The sequence below is a fragment of the Sorex araneus genome, chromosome X (assembly GCF_027595985.1).
Source record: "Sorex araneus isolate mSorAra2 chromosome X, mSorAra2.pri, whole genome shotgun sequence".
Lineage (NCBI taxonomy): Eukaryota > Metazoa > Chordata > Mammalia > Eulipotyphla > Soricidae > Sorex > Sorex araneus.
The window spans coordinates 114,552,805-114,569,788 of record NC_073313.1 but is presented as its reverse complement, the minus strand read 5'-3'; the positions used below and the strand labels follow the sequence as shown (position 1 = coordinate 114,569,788).

At 37.7% G+C, this 16,984-nt stretch overlaps 1 non-coding gene across 1 annotated transcript; it reads left to right on the top strand.

Moving 5' to 3' along the window:
* Window positions 1-16,613: 16,613 nt before the first annotated feature.
* Window positions 16,614-16,720, top strand: LOC129400436 (U6 spliceosomal RNA). Its single transcript, XR_008627679.1, has one exon. It is a non-coding gene; the product is annotated as a U6 spliceosomal RNA (small nuclear RNA).
* The last annotated feature ends 264 nt before the right edge of the window (window positions 16,721-16,984 follow it).

The following is a 16,984-nucleotide window of genomic DNA, read 5'->3' as shown; positions in this document are numbered from 1 at the left end:
AGGAGGAGGAGAAGAAGAAGAAGAAGAAGAAGAAGAAGAAGAAGAAGAAGAAGAAGAAGAAGAAGAAGAAGAAGAAGAAGAAGAAGAAGAAGACTGATGAGGAGGAGGAGAAGGAGAAGAAGAAGAAGGAGGAGGAGAAGAAGAAGGAGAAGAAGGAAAAGAAGAAGAAAAAAGAAAAAGGAAGGAGGAGGAGAAGGAAAAGAGGAAGGAGGAGAAGAAGGAGAAGAAGAAAAAAATAAAAAGAAAAAGGAAGGAGGAGGAGAAGAAAAAATAAAAAGGAAGGTGTAGGAGGAGGAGAAGAAGAGGAAGGAGGAGAAGAAGGAGAAGAAGAAAAGAAGAAGAAAAAAAGAAAAAGGAAGGAGGAGGAGGAGAGGGAGAAGAGGAAGGAGGAGAAGGAGAAGGAGAAGAAGGAAAAGAAGGAGAAGAAAAAGAAGAAGAAGAAAAGAGTAAAAAGGAAAAAAGGAGGAGAAGGAGAAGAGGAAAAAGGAGATGAATGTAGAAAGAGAAGGAGAAGAAGAAGGAAAAGAAGAAGAAAATAAAAAAGATGAAGGAGGAGGAGAAGAGGAAGGAGGAGAAGAAGGTAGTAGTAGTAGAAGGAGAAGAAGAAGAAGAAGAAGAAGAAGAAGAAGAAGAAGAAGAAGAAGAAGAAGAAGAAGAAGAAGAAGAAGAAGAAGAAGAAGAAGAAGAAGAAGAAGAAGAAGAAGAAGAAGAAGAAGAAGAAGAAGAAGAAGGAGAAGAAGAAGGAGAAGGAGAAGGAGAAGGAAAAGGAGAAGGAGAAGGAGAAGGAGAAGGAGAAGGAGAAGGAGAAGGAAAAGGAGGAGGAGGAGGAAGAGGAAGAGGAGGAAGAGGAAGAGGAAGAGGAGGCGAGAAGAAAAGAAAAATGTCTGTGCAGGTCACTTGGCTCTCTGGCTAGCTAGAAATATTTTGGAAAATATAACCTAGTAACATGTCACTGCTTACAGATGACAGTGGGCTGGAAGTGCTGAGTCTGCACATCAGCCAGGATTTTAGCACTATTACTTACCTGAAATGCAGGGTTTGTTTCAGGAACTGCAGTACCCATCCAAACCTTTAGCAGTAACAGAGATAATATTCTGGCACTGACTGTGAGACTGACTCATTTTAAGATCTCAGTCACTTGCATCCTAGTCCAGTGGATGTGAAAACAGACATGGATATCTTGAAATACTGGGTGCTTAGTGAGCCCTCCATGTTACCCATTACTTTAAAAGTTTGAAGATAAAATCTTTTCCTTTTTATGTTCTCATTTTTATCATTTTTCCTGATCCACTTAGCTTTCTCTTTGTTATAGCTTAATAAACTTCTTTCAGACAATTATTTTTCATTGGCCACGCCACCCGAACCCATCGCACTCTCCCGAACCCAGCCCCTCAAATTATTTTTTAATTATTTTTTTATTAATGAATCACCGTGAGGGTACGCTTTCAAATTCTTGAAGTTACCTATTGACTCATCCAACCACTATATTAAATTTACTATTTATTTAAACATTTGTTAAATCTTCAAATACTCAGATTTTTTTTTCTTTTCTTTTCAGAGAAGTCTAAACCTTGTCACTCAAATTGGAGCTGGAATTTCTCTAAAAGCTGTTATATTTTTTGTCAAATTATTTATTTATTTATTTATTATTTTATAAACTAGTTCACAATATTTGATTACATTTAATAATCAAACACAAATCCCACCACCATATTTCAGATGTTTACACCCCTTACCCCAATCCCTGTCCCAAAGCAGAAACGAAATAATAGATTTTGTATTGTTTGTTATGAAAACCGATGAAATTGCTACAAAAAAGTATCCTTAGAGGAAAGAATGTGAAAATTGTTGTATTTTACCCAGGGGTCATGAAGCCATTCTATAAGAGACCACTAACATTTTGTTAAAGGCTTGTGTGCTTTTATGTATATATATATGTATATATATGTGTGTGTGTGTATATGTCTATACATATGTATATATATGTCTGTAAAAAATATTTCCCTCTAAGATTGGTTGCCTATTACTTTGAACCCCATCAAATGTGGTGCGGTACTCTTGAAGTATGGGTAGGGTGTGTGGTATAAAGTGTCCAGGAATACTTTCACTTGTGGATGAGGGTTGGCCTGAGCGTGTGGGGAGCAGCTGTGAGCATGGCAGCAGTTAAGTTCTGGAGGTTTTAGGCTTGCCAGGGCTGGGTCCCTTGGGGTGGGGAGGGCTCTCATTCGCCTCTGTCTGGGACGCCCTGAGTGAAACAGCGTGGGGTCCAGTGGCATTGTTGGCATTGTTATGGCGAGTGTCATGTTATGCTCCCTTCAGGGAGAGAAGGACATGTGATCTGGATGGTGGCCGATGATGAGATTATCTGGTGCAGCCAGAGGTGACTTGTAGGCGTGACTGCTGAATTGCCAGAGATGGCAGGGGCAGGGGGAGGTGGATATGGGCCAAGTATCCCTGTTCCCGGTTCTGTTGTACCCAGAGTTCTCAGTCACAGAGTCCTGCATAGCTGGGTTTTCTGGGGATTTACTCGTGGGTGAGACTCGGCCCAAGCGTGTGGAGAGCCAAAGCTGTTACTTTTGTGAAAACACTTAAGATATTTTTCTTCAGGGAATGGAGAACTAGCACAGCGGGTAGGGCGTTTGCTTCGCACGCGGCCGACCCGGGTTCAGTTCCCAGCATCCCATATAGTCCCCTGAGCACTGCCAGGGGGTAATTCCTGAGTGCAGAGCCAGGAGTAACACTTGTGCATTGCCAGGTGTGACCCAAAAAGAAAAAAAAGATATATTTCTTCAACAAATTTCAAGTATTTGATATAGTATATCTAACTATAGTCACCATGTTGTACATTAGCTCGCTAAAATATCTTTAACCTTCGAAACTTTATTAACTTTATTTCCCCTACTCCCAGTCTCTGGAAACCACCATTGCATTTTGTTTCTGAGTTTTACTGTTTGGCTTCAGATTTTATTTATAAGTTTACCATACAGGGATTGTCTTTCTTTATCTGATTTATTTCACTTAACATAATGAATATATTAACTAATTTAGTTGTAACAATTTCGCAGTACATGCATATCCAAATCATCACACTATGTCCTCTAAATATTCACTATTTCATTTGTCAGTTATACTTCAATAAATCTTGAAGGAAAACAGTAAAGTTATTAAGTATTCCTGTTCATGTTTTGTATGTTCTGTATTGTTTACTTAGAAAATTTTTTCTTACTTTTTGGTTGAGTTTAGGTTTCTATTTGTATGTCCTTTATCCAATTGTTTAGTCTAGACTTAATTGTCAGTTCATATTTTTATGTCGTCTCAAAGTACTTGCTAACTTGCAATTTCTTAGGATAATTGAAATGCTTGTCCACCTGGTCTATAAATGCAAATTTTAATTGGCAGACTCAATAGTTGTGATAAGGAGAGGAAAGAGTTTGTATAGTTGGCAAATGTTCCTAAGGAATGTAAAAGCCATTTATTTTCTAAATGGAACTTCCCAACCACTTGGAACTTAAACATTACCTTGAGTAACCCTTCTTTGAAATCAACACTTGTTCTGATGGTTTTTCACATCTCAGTGCCCCTGAAAAAGAGATGTTTTGGGGGCCAGAGCAATAGTACAATGGGTAGAGTGTTTGCCTCTCATGTGGAAAATCAGGGTTCAATCACCTGCAACCCAGAGACAGAAGTAACCCCTGACCATTGCCAAGTGTGACCCAAACATACACAAATATACACACAAACACACACACTCACACACATCAATGTTGTGTTTCGTTATCGAGCCATTTTTTAATTAAGGTATTTGGGGGCTGGAGAGATAGTACAGCAGGTAGGGTGCTTTCCTTTCACTAAGCTGACCCAGGTTTCATCCCCGGCATCCCACATGGTCTCAGAAGCCCCACCAGTGTAATTCCTGCATGCAGGGTCAGGAGTAACCCCTAAGCATTGACAGCTATTGCCCAAAACCCCTAAAATTAAATAAACAAAACTAAAGCCTCTAGGCAAACAAAGCATAAAAATCATGGAAATAGGAATCAAAAGTTTTTGTTAGAGTTACTAATGGCAGTAATAAATGATGGAAATTCCACTTTGATCCCTTTCTTCCTAGACCTATGAATCTGGCTATGGGAGAAATAGCACCATATATTGGGTGTTGATTCAGTGCAAATACAGAATTCTGAAGAAACGTGCCACCTGTCCTACAAGGTAATTGAGCCATCTAGCATTATAGCTGAATCTTCAGGATAATCTGTCTCAATACAATAGGGAATAAAAATAGCAAAGTTCATTATCATGAACCTATTGCCTCACCGCTTTAGTTTTGATCAGAATCTTTTGATTGAAAGTAATGTAGGCATATTGCATGAAAAGGCAGATCCATACTCACAGTAAATGTGTATTCTAGCAAGGATACACTATAACTTTCCCAGAAGCAGTTCAATGCAATCTGCCACCAGATTGTTGGCTGATTACTCTAGGGAATGATGCCATATTGAGACTGATATTGATATGCTCCATTGCTCGAAGATTTGACATTCATTGGTAGTCATAACCAACTTAGTCTTTGTGAATGGAAGTACATGCCTGCTGAATACATGAATAACCTTCATCCCTACTTCTATGGGTACCTTGTTCATGAGTGCATTGGGGTAGCTTGGGAAAGAGGATAATTAGTATCACAGAAAAGGTCACCTTATTTATTTGATTATTAAAATTCCCCATGAAGAGGTTTATAATCTCACTCAGAAAAGATTTATAGGGGAAACAGATATTTTTACATTTTTCTCCTTTAAAGAATTTTAAACACATATGTTTTCCTTAAATTTCTTAGACACAAAATTTCCCATCATGTTCTTTCGAGACACTGATTATACCGTATTGGACACAAGTTACTAAATTGACAATTCATCACCAATTAACCACACATCTGACTATTTTTCTTCTAAACATGGTGACCTACCAAATACAGTGCTTGAGATTTTTCCCAATGGGAATATTTCCCTTCACCACTAACCTTAACAACTGTTCGAAAAATGAACTGCAGTGTTGAAGCTATCAATTCTTATGGAGCACTTGTATATCACATAAAGAAGCCTAATTAAGTAAATATTCTGTTATGTCATCAGGCCTTAATTCTATATAAGGTCATACCATTTTTTCCTTTATAGACTGCATGACTCTATAACAATTCCACCTGATGATGAATATGCACACCCAAATTTACAACTTAATAACTTCGTGGGTATGAGAATAACTAATTTATTTTGGGCAGCTCAGGCCACATAATGACTTTCTAGCCTTTGATTAAGTATTAAGTCTTTTCTAAGCCCCAATGGCAGGCTGAGAGCTATTTTGAAAAGAAGCTTATATATACATAAAGAATTGCAGGACCTTGCTCCCAAGTGTTAACCACCTGTATTGTGACATTGATTCCACTAGATCATATAGCTCAACTTGCATAGGAGTTATCCCTGAGAACTGAGAGTGGGCCAAAAGCAAGCAAAAAACATTACTGCTAAGTAATTTATGACATACAGTGGAAAGCTGGTATAACCCTACAGATATACTGCTGAACTTCCCAGCTGGAATCACATTGATATTGATGCTCTTTGCCAAAAGGTGCCAATAAAAAATTATTTGCAAATCAATAACTGGTTACCAAATACTACTGGGTTTGCTAATTTGCTACTGCAATTAGAATCTTGTCTTGAATAAACTTTCAATTACATGTTTTTATCTCTCAAATTCATCTGTCCCTACGTAGACAAAAGAAATGAGTTGAATAAATTGGATATTATCACTCTAGTTCAAGTTCCAGATCATAGCACTAATCCATGTAATCCCTCCAAAAAATCACTTTTTTTTGCAGGGTGGGGTAACTATTTTTCTATATAAAGGCTGTTCTAATGACTTCCACTTGGCCTTTTCTGCCACAGTACTATCATTCCATAGGTCAGAGAAACATTGTGGAGATTCTTCCAACTGAACATATTTATTACAAATGTAAATTCTAAAACTGGGGAAAAAAACGATAGGAAGAATTTGGGGACCTATTGTTAAACAGATTTGAACTACATTTATTCCCCTGGTATTCATATGGCCCTTCTCTGTCCACATAACACTAAGGTCTTGTGAATTATTATTGTTTAGAGTCAGTCTAGTAGTCCATGAATGGTCTGATTATTTACTTTTTCTAATGTAAAAGACCTTGGGTAGTTTTGCTAAGAGAAAGATTAACAATGGACTTAATTTCTTCTGTAAAGACCGTGGCATGCACTTCATTCTGGTTCTATAAACTGGATCAGACTAAGAATCAGTAGGAACCATTGTTTGTTTGTTTTTTTTTTTTTGCTGTTTGGATCACACCTGACTATGCACAGGAGATACTCCTTGCTCTGCACTCAGGAATCACCCCTGGTGGTGCTCAGGGGACCATATGGGATGCTGGGAATCGAACCTGGGTCGTCCTCATGCAAGGCAAACGCCCTACCCGCTGTGCTATTGCTCCAGCCCCAGAACCATTGTTTTTAACCATAAAACATTGTTTTTATGATTTAGGCTAGGCATTTTTTTTTCATTTGAACTTTGATGCTAACGTAGGTTAAGCAGGCATTTTATAAGAGATCAATTTCAATTTAGTCAGTATCATTGGTATGTGCCCATCTGACTATTCTTACTGCTGTTTTGAGTCTGCTGATTATGTAAATATACCCACCTCTCTTTGGTAGTTAAGTGCCAACAATTGCATCTTGGCATTTCAGAGTCTAATTAGTCCCTTTGTGTATAGGATCTGAGTTCATCAGTACACTTTCAACTAACAATTCTGGCCTAAAAGAAAAGAAAAGAATGATCACTGATTGAAGACCTATTACACCAGCAAGGAATATTAATCAGAATTTGGGGACTCACTGTTCTCAGCATCCTTGCTTTCTTACCATACCTCCCCATTTCAATTTATAGGATCTTTCTTTCTAAATCAATGTCTTCATATTAACCACGGATATACTATGAGACTGGAAATTTAATTTGCACTGTAATTCATCCAACTTGTAGTAAGAATTTCTGCTTTTGATTTTTAGCAATCTCAGTCCTGACAAAGGAGATAAGAATTTTCTTTTGAAAAAAATATAAGCTTTCATGTCATTTACAGAGCCTTCAATCTGGGAATTTACATCTCTTGAGTATGTCCTTTCTCTCCCCCAATTTATTCAGAGATGTTTGGAGCAACAAGACAATCTCATCATATTCATTAGTATGCACAAAATGTCCAAAAGTATCTTAGACAGTAACACAGGTCTCTTATTCTTATAATGAGTTAGTGAAGACTATCCTATGATGATATTTCTATAAATATCTTGCTATATATACCATGGGAGTATCAGTATCTTTACTGCTAGAAATAGTCACTAGTAACTTAAAACCTACCAGATCTGAGAAACAATTCCAAAAACTAAAAAATAATTCAGGGGAAGTCCTTTAAATTTTTGGATTGAAACTACATTTATTCCCCAAACCTTTATTAATCAAATAGAATTGCCATAATAAAAAAGTTTTAGACTCCGTGGCTTAAGCAACAAAAATTTGTTTTCTCACTATTTTAGAAACTGAAAATGTGTAATAATATGCATTGATACTTTTTATGATCTTAGTATATAAAGATATTATGTATGTGACACAAAAATAAACCCAGCCAATGAATAGGTGAGGGTCAGTGAAATAGAGCAGTACTTCATTCATGTAAAGAGATAAGAGCAATAGAAAAAATGACATGTGTCATCAATCAATACCAGTTGTGTGTTTATGAAGATGCAGAGGAGAATCAGACATGCAAAAACCAATAGATAAAAACCTGGAAAAATAGTACAGTAGGTATGGTGCTTGTCTTCGCACAGCCCTCCTGGGTTCAATTTCTTTCATCCCCTTGGGCAAGGCTAGGAGGAATTCCTGAGTGCACAGTCAAGAGTAACCCGAGCATTGCTGTATGTGGTCCAAAAACAAAACCAGAAAAAGAAACAGAAAAGTCTATGTGAGAAGATCTACCGAAATTAAAATTAATAGGTATCAATGGATTTCTGAAATACACTATAAATTTTGGCATCTAACTGAACCACTTCCTTCATATTTTGCCAAACCTCACAATTAATTTTGGTGTTTTTTGCATTTTTTTGTTTTATTTATTGATACACAACATATAAGTGAAAGACAACTTTTGTCTGATTTTCTTAAATATTTCACTTAGCATTATATTCTCAAATTTCATTCATTTTGTCCAAAAGACATTATTTCATATTTTTCTTAACAACAGACTGGTATTCCATTAAGTATATATGCCACAGCTTCTTTATCCAATAATCTTTTGATGGACATTAGGCTGATTCTGTTTGGCTACTGTGAATAGTATCAGTATAACATAAGATAACAATTATCCTTTCAAATTTGTACTTTTGTATCTTTTGGGAAAATGCCTAGGAGTAATATTGCTGGATTATATAGTATTCCCATTTAAAATTTCTGAAGAAATCTGTACAGCATTTCCCCAGAGTCTACACAAATTTTTATTTCCACCTACAGGATATCAGAGTTGCTTTTTCCCCATGTCCATTCTGGCCAACACTTGTTCCTAATCTACTTGCTGTAGCATTCTCAGAAGTGTAAGGTGGTAGCTAACTGTCATTTTGATTTGTGTTCCTTTAGTAATTAAACTTTAATATTAAACTTTTTTGGTTTTTTTTAGAGGGGTTGGGGTCAACCCGCCAATGCTCAGGGCTTACTCCAGGCTCTGTGCTCAGGGATCACTCCTGGTAGTGCTCCAGGGACCATATGGGTTGTCAGGGATTGAACCCAGTTCAGCTGCATGCAAAGCTGCATACACTACCTACTGTACTATCTCTTCAGCCACATTTTTCAAAAATCTTTGGGCAATCTTTAAATCTTCTTAAAAGAAGTATTTATCAATTCTTTTGTCTATTTCTTTTATTGGGTAGCTTGCTTTTGGTTGTTGTGTGCATTCATTATACATTTTACATATTAATTCTATGTTAGATGTATAATGTGCAAACATATCTCCCAATTCCTAGGTTGCCTTTGTGTTTTGTGATAGTATAATTTATTGTGTTTAAGATTTTTAATTTCATGCAGTTCCATATGTTTATTCTTGCTTTTCTTTCCTTTGCCAATAGAGTTGGCAAAAATAGGATTTCAAAATTCTGAAGTGCATAACCTATGTTTTATTATATGGTTCTTTTTTATGGCTTCAGCTCTAATGTCCAACTGTTTTCACTAAACTTTTGTGTATGGTGTTAAATAGTGATCTAGTGTCCTTTCTTTCTTTCTTTCTTTCTTTCTTTCTTTCTTTCTTTCTTTCTTTCTTTCTTTCTTTCTTTCTTTCTTTCTTTCTTTCTTTCTCTCCCTTTCTTTCTTCCTTTCTTCCTTCCTTCCTTCCTTTCTTTCTTTCTTTCTTTCTTTCTTTCTTTCTTTCTTTCTTTCTTTCTTCCTTTCTTTCACATGTTGTTTTCCAGTATTCTTAGTACAATTTGTTAAAGGAATAAATTAAATTTTTCATGATATATGAGCTTGACTTCTTTATTATAGATTAGATATGTATATGTATTTCTTGGATCTATATTCTTTCCCATTGGTTATTTTTTTTTTTTTGCTTTTTGGGTCACACCTGGCGATGCACAGGGGTTACTCCTGGCTCTGCACTCAGGAATTACCCCTGGCCGTGCTCAGGGGACCATATGGGATGCTGGGATTTGAACCCGGGTCAGCCGCGTGCAAGGCAAACGCCCTACCCGCTGTGCTATCTCTCCAGCCCCCCCATTGGTTATTTTTTGATTCAAAGCAATATTATTTTTATTTTAATTACTATTGCTATACAATACAGTTTGGAGTCAGGGAATATGATGTCTCCAATTTTTTTTCTCTCATAATCTCTTTGGGTATTCATATTCTTTTGCGGTTCCATACAAATTTCAGAGTTGTTTTATTTCATTGAAAGAGGAATTGCAAGGAATTTGTGAATTGCTTTATGTCAGATGGACATTTTAATGATGTTTATTCTTATAAACATAAACATGAGATGACTTCCCATTTCTTTATGTATCCTGCTAATCTTTTAGTAATGCATTATAATTTTCCAGTGTTTATATCTTTCACATCCTTTGTTAGGTTTGCCCCCAGGTATTTTGCCTTTTCTTTATAAAAATGGGTTTTTCTCTGTTCTTTTCCTTTTCCCTTAATTCACTATAAATAGAAATACAATAGATTTGTGTATATCATTTTGCATTATGCCAGTGTACTGAACTCATTTATTATTTTTCATTGTCCTTAGTAGCTTTCATCTCTGGAATCATTAAAGTTTTGTGTATATATTATCACTTACATGTCCTTCACCAGTTCTTGGGAGAAATGCTTTTAGTTTATAACCACTAAGTTTGATGTAAGTTGTTGGCTTTCATAAACAGTATCTATTATTTGGAAGTATGTTCCCTCTAGGTGCCTTAGTTCTAATTTATTTTTATTCCTATTTATTTCTCATTTCCATTCCCTTATTATTACAATGACTGGTGGGGGAATCTCACATATTTTGGTTACAATGCTCACCAGGATGTCTGAGCTTCTTCTTAGTCATTGTTCTTAAAATAAATGTTGCATCTTTTCCAACACTTTTAATAGCATATGTTAACATAATTAAGTGATTTTTACCTTTATTTTTCTTGGTATAGGATATGGCGTTAAAAATGTTTTGTACCTTGGGGTCTGGAGCGATAGCACAGTGGGTAGGACATTTGCCTTGCATGCAGTCAACCTGGGTTCGATTCCCAGCATCCCATGTGGTCCCCTGAGCATCCCCTGGAGTAATTCCTGAGTGCAAAGATAGCAGCAACCCCTGTGTATAGCCAGGTGTGACCTAAAAAAATTGTTTTTGTACCATGAACCATCATTATACTCTTGGGTTGGAATCCATGACAAATTATTCTTTTGATGTGTGGTTTTATTCTATTTGTCAGTATTTCATTGAGGATTTTTCCATCAATGTTTACCAGAGATGTGGGTAAGTAATTTGTGTCTCTGTGTGTGTTCTGTCACTTTTAGTTCTTTTGTTTGTTTAGCGGGAAAAAAAAACAAAGACGAGCACATGAGGGAGGGGGAAATGTGATGTGTGTTGTGTTATTCTCGGTTCTTGTTCTCGGTTCTTGGGGTGATGCTCTCTCTCTCTCTTTCTCTCTCTCTCTCTCTCTCTCTCTCTCTCTCTCTCTCTCTCTCTCTCTCTCTCGCTGCTTGCGTTTGGTGCTCTCAAGCCGCTGTGTATGGACCGGATCGGGATGAGTCTTCCTTGTGCTCTGCTTTTGTGTGTGCCGTTGTGCTCTCTTCTGCTGTCTCTCTATCTCTGTCTCTGTAGTCTCTCCTCTGGTCTCTTCTGACCTTTCTCTGTCTCTGCTTCTGTGTCTTCTCTCTGCTTCTGTGTCTTCCCTCTTGCTTCTATGTCTTCTACTGTGTCTTCTGTCTTGCCTCCACGCCTTTTCTCCACTTCTGTCTCTTCTCCTTTCTTCTGTCTTACCTCTGCCCCTTTGTCTTCTCCACTTCTGTGTCTTCTCTCCTCTGTGTCTTCTCTGCTGCTTCTGTCTTGCCTCTACTTCTCTCACAATCTTAGTTTATATAGCAATCATATAGCGTGGTGACAAAAAGGTGGGTTAAAAAATAACAAATCAATAAAGAAGGGTAAAACCATTTCTCCAGGAGATTAACAAAATCTCATCTAAGGTGATTACTCCAGATTATGCTCAAGAGTGTGTCGCTTTCTTAGCTAGTAAATCCATTTAGATAGTTGTAGTAAATCTACTTCAAATATTTCTAGTAATGTCATTCTGTATGAGCACAATAAGAGATATAAACTTAAAGTTTGGTTCTTTCTGAGGAAATCTCACTATATATTCCAGACCACAGTCCTCAGGTCAGGTTACTCTTCCTAACCCCAGCAGGGTCCTAGTCTCGTCGTTACTTCTGGATCATGACAACATTTGTCTACGACCACATTCTCAACTTATAGTTGAGTATTGTGGTGCTTTGGCCTGGCCCATTTCGATGCTAGGGTAGCTCACAACTTGCCCTGGGTCCATTCTGTCCCTCGTAGGGACCCTGCTTCTAAGATGCTAGGAACTATGGGCAACTGAGTGGAGAAAGCAGATACCCGGGACTAAATATTATTGGAGTCAATCAGCTCCCAAGTTGCAAAGCATAATATTCACTGTCTTCCTGAGTCCATACAGAAAGGACATTGCTTTAAGGTAAACTAACTTCCCTACGGCATGGCTGAAAGGACAAACTCAACATTATCCTACAGTTTAGTTGGGGTTTCTTTTTTTATTGTTTGTGTGGGGTTTTTTTTGGCTTTTGAGGTCACACCCAGTGATACTCAAGGTTACTCCTGGATCTGCACTCAGGAATTACTCCTGGTGGTGCTTAGGGGACCATAAAAGATGTCGGAGATGGAACCGGTAGGCCACATGCAAAGCAAATGCCCTACCCACTGTACTATCGCTCCAGCTCCCACTTTGAAATCAAAGTACTATTTTCTACATAGAATATGTTTCAGTGCCCCCTCACCATTGATTTCTTTAGGGCACAGGGAGGAGAACAGAGAAGGAAAGAAATAGGGGGGTAAGTAAGAATATGAGGAAGAATAATGGGGAAGGATGGATCAGGGGCCTTGGTTATATTGGTAATGTGGGGGAACGGTATCGCTATATATCCAAATCACAGAGTGAACGACACTGAAAGTGTAAGAACAACAACCAAACTTTAGAATGTGCCTGTCAAGATGGCAGGTTGTGGGCATAAGAAAGAACTTGGGAACACTGATGACGGGAAGTTGACACTGGTGGTGGGATTGGTGCTAGATGTCTAAAACTCAACTATAAATGAATTTGTTAATCATAGCTCATTGATAAACTTAAAAGTGGCTGGAACGATAGTACAGCAGAGAAGGTGTTAGCTTTGCACCCGGCCACCCAGGGTTCAAACCTCAGCATTCAATATGGTCCCCCAAACAATGCCAGGAGTAAATTTTGAGCATCGCTGGGTGTGACGATAAGGCAAAAAAATTTTAAATTAAAAATCTAAAAATAATTAAAGATAATAAAAGGAAACAAAAAATTTTAAGAAAAAAATGGTCAGTATCACTTCTTTGAATGCTTTGTAAATTTCACTGATGAGCTTTTTATTCCCAAGTTATGTTCTAAAGAAATTATTTTTTCTTCTGAATTTTATTTTATTAAAACATCCTGAGTTACAGAGTTATCCATAGTTGGGTATTTCACATACAATGTTCCATCACCGACCCTGCCACCATCAACTTCCCTCCATCAGTATTCCCAGGCTCCCTCTCCTACCCCACCTCTCATCCCCAGCCCAAGGTTGACATCTTGACACGCATTTTTTTTTATGTTTCATTATTCAAGTCAGGAATTGTGATTTCAGTGTTGTTGAGTCTGTGATTTGGATATTTAGCTCTATCGTAACTTAACACCACCAATGTACCTGAATCTCCTTGACCCCTGCCCCCCGTTACTTCATATCTGCATTTTCTCCCTTTTCCATTCACTAATATACTTTTGATTAATTGTTTGTGTATCTATACTAGAGGTCAATATTTCAAGATTTCTGTTTCTTATTGTTTCAATTTGGAAACTTGTATGACTCTAAAGCACTGTCCACTTATTCTACGCTATGCTTTTGGACTGCACGGTCCTTTAAATGGACTGTTATGATCCTTTAAATTTGTCTAGTGTTTTTTGAAATGTCCCTTTTTGTGATTCTTTTTATTATATTTTTTCTTTTACCCCTTTGTAATCCCAATAAGAGAATTAACAGTACAATTATCTTTTCAAAGAACTAACTTTTGGCTTCCTTAATCTTTTTTTTTTTTTGCTTTTTGGGTCACACCTGGCAATGCACAGGGGTTACTCCTGGCTCTGCACTCAGGAATTACCCCTGGCGGTGCTCAGGGGTCCATATGGGATGCTGGGATTCGAACTCGGGTCGGCCATGTGCAAGGCAAATGCCCTACCCGCTGTGCTATCGCTCCAACCCCCTTCCTTAATCTTTTGAATCAATGTTTTGGTTTCTATTTAGTTTCTGCTCTGGTGACCTTGACTTGTTTGTTCCTAATTTTCTCATTCATTTAATTGTAAGGTTAGATCGCGTACTTGGGGCTTTTATATAAGCTTGTAGTGATTTGAATATTCCTCTTTATATTACTTTTTCAAGAGACATGATAGATATTCTCTATATTTTTGCTTCTCCTGGTAATTTACATTTCTCCTTTGATTTCTTCATTGATGCAAGGGTTACTTAGAAGTACCTTGCTTCATTATAAAACACCACTTCAAGAGATAAAAGAGGGCACTAGGAAATGGAGACACATCCCCTGCTCATGGATAGGGAGAAATAACATGATCAAAATGGCAATACTGCCCAAAATACTATACAAATTTAATGTGGTTCCTATCAGGATACCTATGATGTTTTTCAAAGAAGTAGACAAAACACTCCTGAAATTCATATGGAACAATAAGCCCCCACAAATAGCTAAAGCAATCCTTGGTAAAAAGCAGATGGGTAGCGTCACCTTCCCCAATTTCAAACTCTACTACAAAGCAGTAGTAATTAAAACAGCATGTTATTGGGATAAAAACAGACTTGCAGATCCATGGAACAGAGTTGAATATCCTGTCACAGACCCCCAAATATATGGCCACTTAATAGCACAGCGGTTGGGTGGTCGCCTTTCACTCGGCCGACCCAAGTTCGATTCCTCCGCCCCTCTCGGAGAGCCCGGCAAGCTACCGAGAGTATTGATCCCACACAGCAGAGCCTGGAAAGCTACCCGTGCATATTGGATATGCCAAAAACAGTAACAATAAGTCTCTCAATAAGCGACGTTACTGGTGCCCGCTCGAACAAATCGATGAGCAACGGGATGACAGTGACAGTGAATCTTTGACAAAGGAGCAAGAAATGTGAACTGGCACAAGGAAAGCCTCTTCAACAAGTGATGCTGGGAAAACTGGATAGCTACCTGCAAAAAAAATGGACTCTGACCTCTATTTAATGCCAGACACAAAAGTCAGATCAAAGTGGATTAAAAACCTCAATATTAAACATGAATCTATAAGATACATAGAGTAAAATATGTAGGTAGAATTCTCCATGACATTGAAGCTAAAAGCATCTTTAAGGATGAAACAGAACTGACCATGCACGTGGATGCAAACATAAATAAATGGGACTATAACAAACTAAGAAGCTTCTGCACTTCAAAAGAAACAGTGACCAAAATACAGAAAGAGCCCACAGAATTGGAAAGAATATTTACCCAAGACCCATCTGATAAGGGATTAATATCCAGAATATACAAGACACTAGTAGAATTGTACAAGAAAAAACCTCCAGCTCCATAAAAAATGGGGAGAAGAAATGAACAGAAGTTTGCTCAAAAAAGAAATACAAATGGCCAAAAGGCACATGGAAAAAATGCTCCACATCGCTCGTCATCAGGGAGATGCAAATCAAAACAATGAGATATCATCTCACACCACAGAGACTGGCACACATTCAAAAGAACAAAAGCAACCAGTGCTGGCATGGATGTGGGGAAAAGGGATGCTCTTTCACTGTTGGTGGGAATGCCAACTGGTAGCCTTTCTGGAAAACAATATGGACAGTCCTTCAAAAACTAGAAATTGAGCTTCCATTCCCCACAATACCACTTCTGGGAATATATCCCAAAGATGAAAAAAAAGCACACTAGAAATGACATCTGTACCTATATGTTCATTGCAACACTGTTCACAATAGCCAAAATCTGGAAACAACCCAACTGCCCTAGAACAGATGATTGGTGAAACTTTGGTACATCTACACAATGGAATACTATGCAGCAGTTAGGGGAGATGAAGTCATGAAATTTGCTTATAAATGGATAGACATGGAAAGTATCATGGTAAGTGAAATGAGTCAGAAAGAGAGGTACAGATATAGAAGGATTTCACTCATTCGTGGAGTATAGAATAACATCACATGAACCTAACACCCAAGGACAATAGATACAAGGGCCAGGAGGATTACCCCATAGCTGGAAGCCTGCAACATGAGTGGAGGGGAGAAGACAGATGGACTAGAGAAGGGATCACTAAGAAAATGATGGCTGGAGGAATCAGTTGGGGTAGGAGATGCGTGCTGAAAGTAGATAATGGACCAAACATGATGACCTCTCAGTGTCTGCGTTGCAAGCCATAATGCCCAAAAGTAGAGAGAGAGAGTGTGGGGAATATTGTCTGCCACGGAGACAGGGGGAGGGTGGGAAAGTGGGGGTACACTGGGGATGTTGATGGTGGGGAATGTTCACTGGTGGAGGGATGGGTTTTGTTCATTGTGTGATTGTAACCCAAACATGAAAGCTTGTAACTATCTCACAGTGATTCAATAAAATTTATAAAGAAAAAAGGACATTGTTTCATCTCAAGTTTGAATTTTTTTCCTTTATCTTTTTGTCCTTGATGCCTAGTCTTATTTTACCATTATTGTAAGAGATAGTTAAGAAGAGAGCAGTGATCACTTCGGCGGCACATATACTAAAATTGGAACGATACAGAGAAGATTAGCATGGCCCCTGTGCAAGGATGACACGCAAATTCGTGAATCGTTCCATATTAAAAAAAAGAAAAGAAAAGGGCAGGGACTGTTTTTCTCATATCCTATAAAATATATTGTTAAATGTAAATATATTATAAGAACAGATATTAATATATAATAATCAAGGTCAACTGACCAAGAAGATATGCTGGTTGTCAATATTTATGCACCACACATGAGTGCAGCCAAATTTACATAACAATTATTGACAGATTTTCTGGACTGATAGTACAGTGGCTAAGATTCTATTTTCTATAATTTTTTTATTTTATAAGGTTGTTCACAA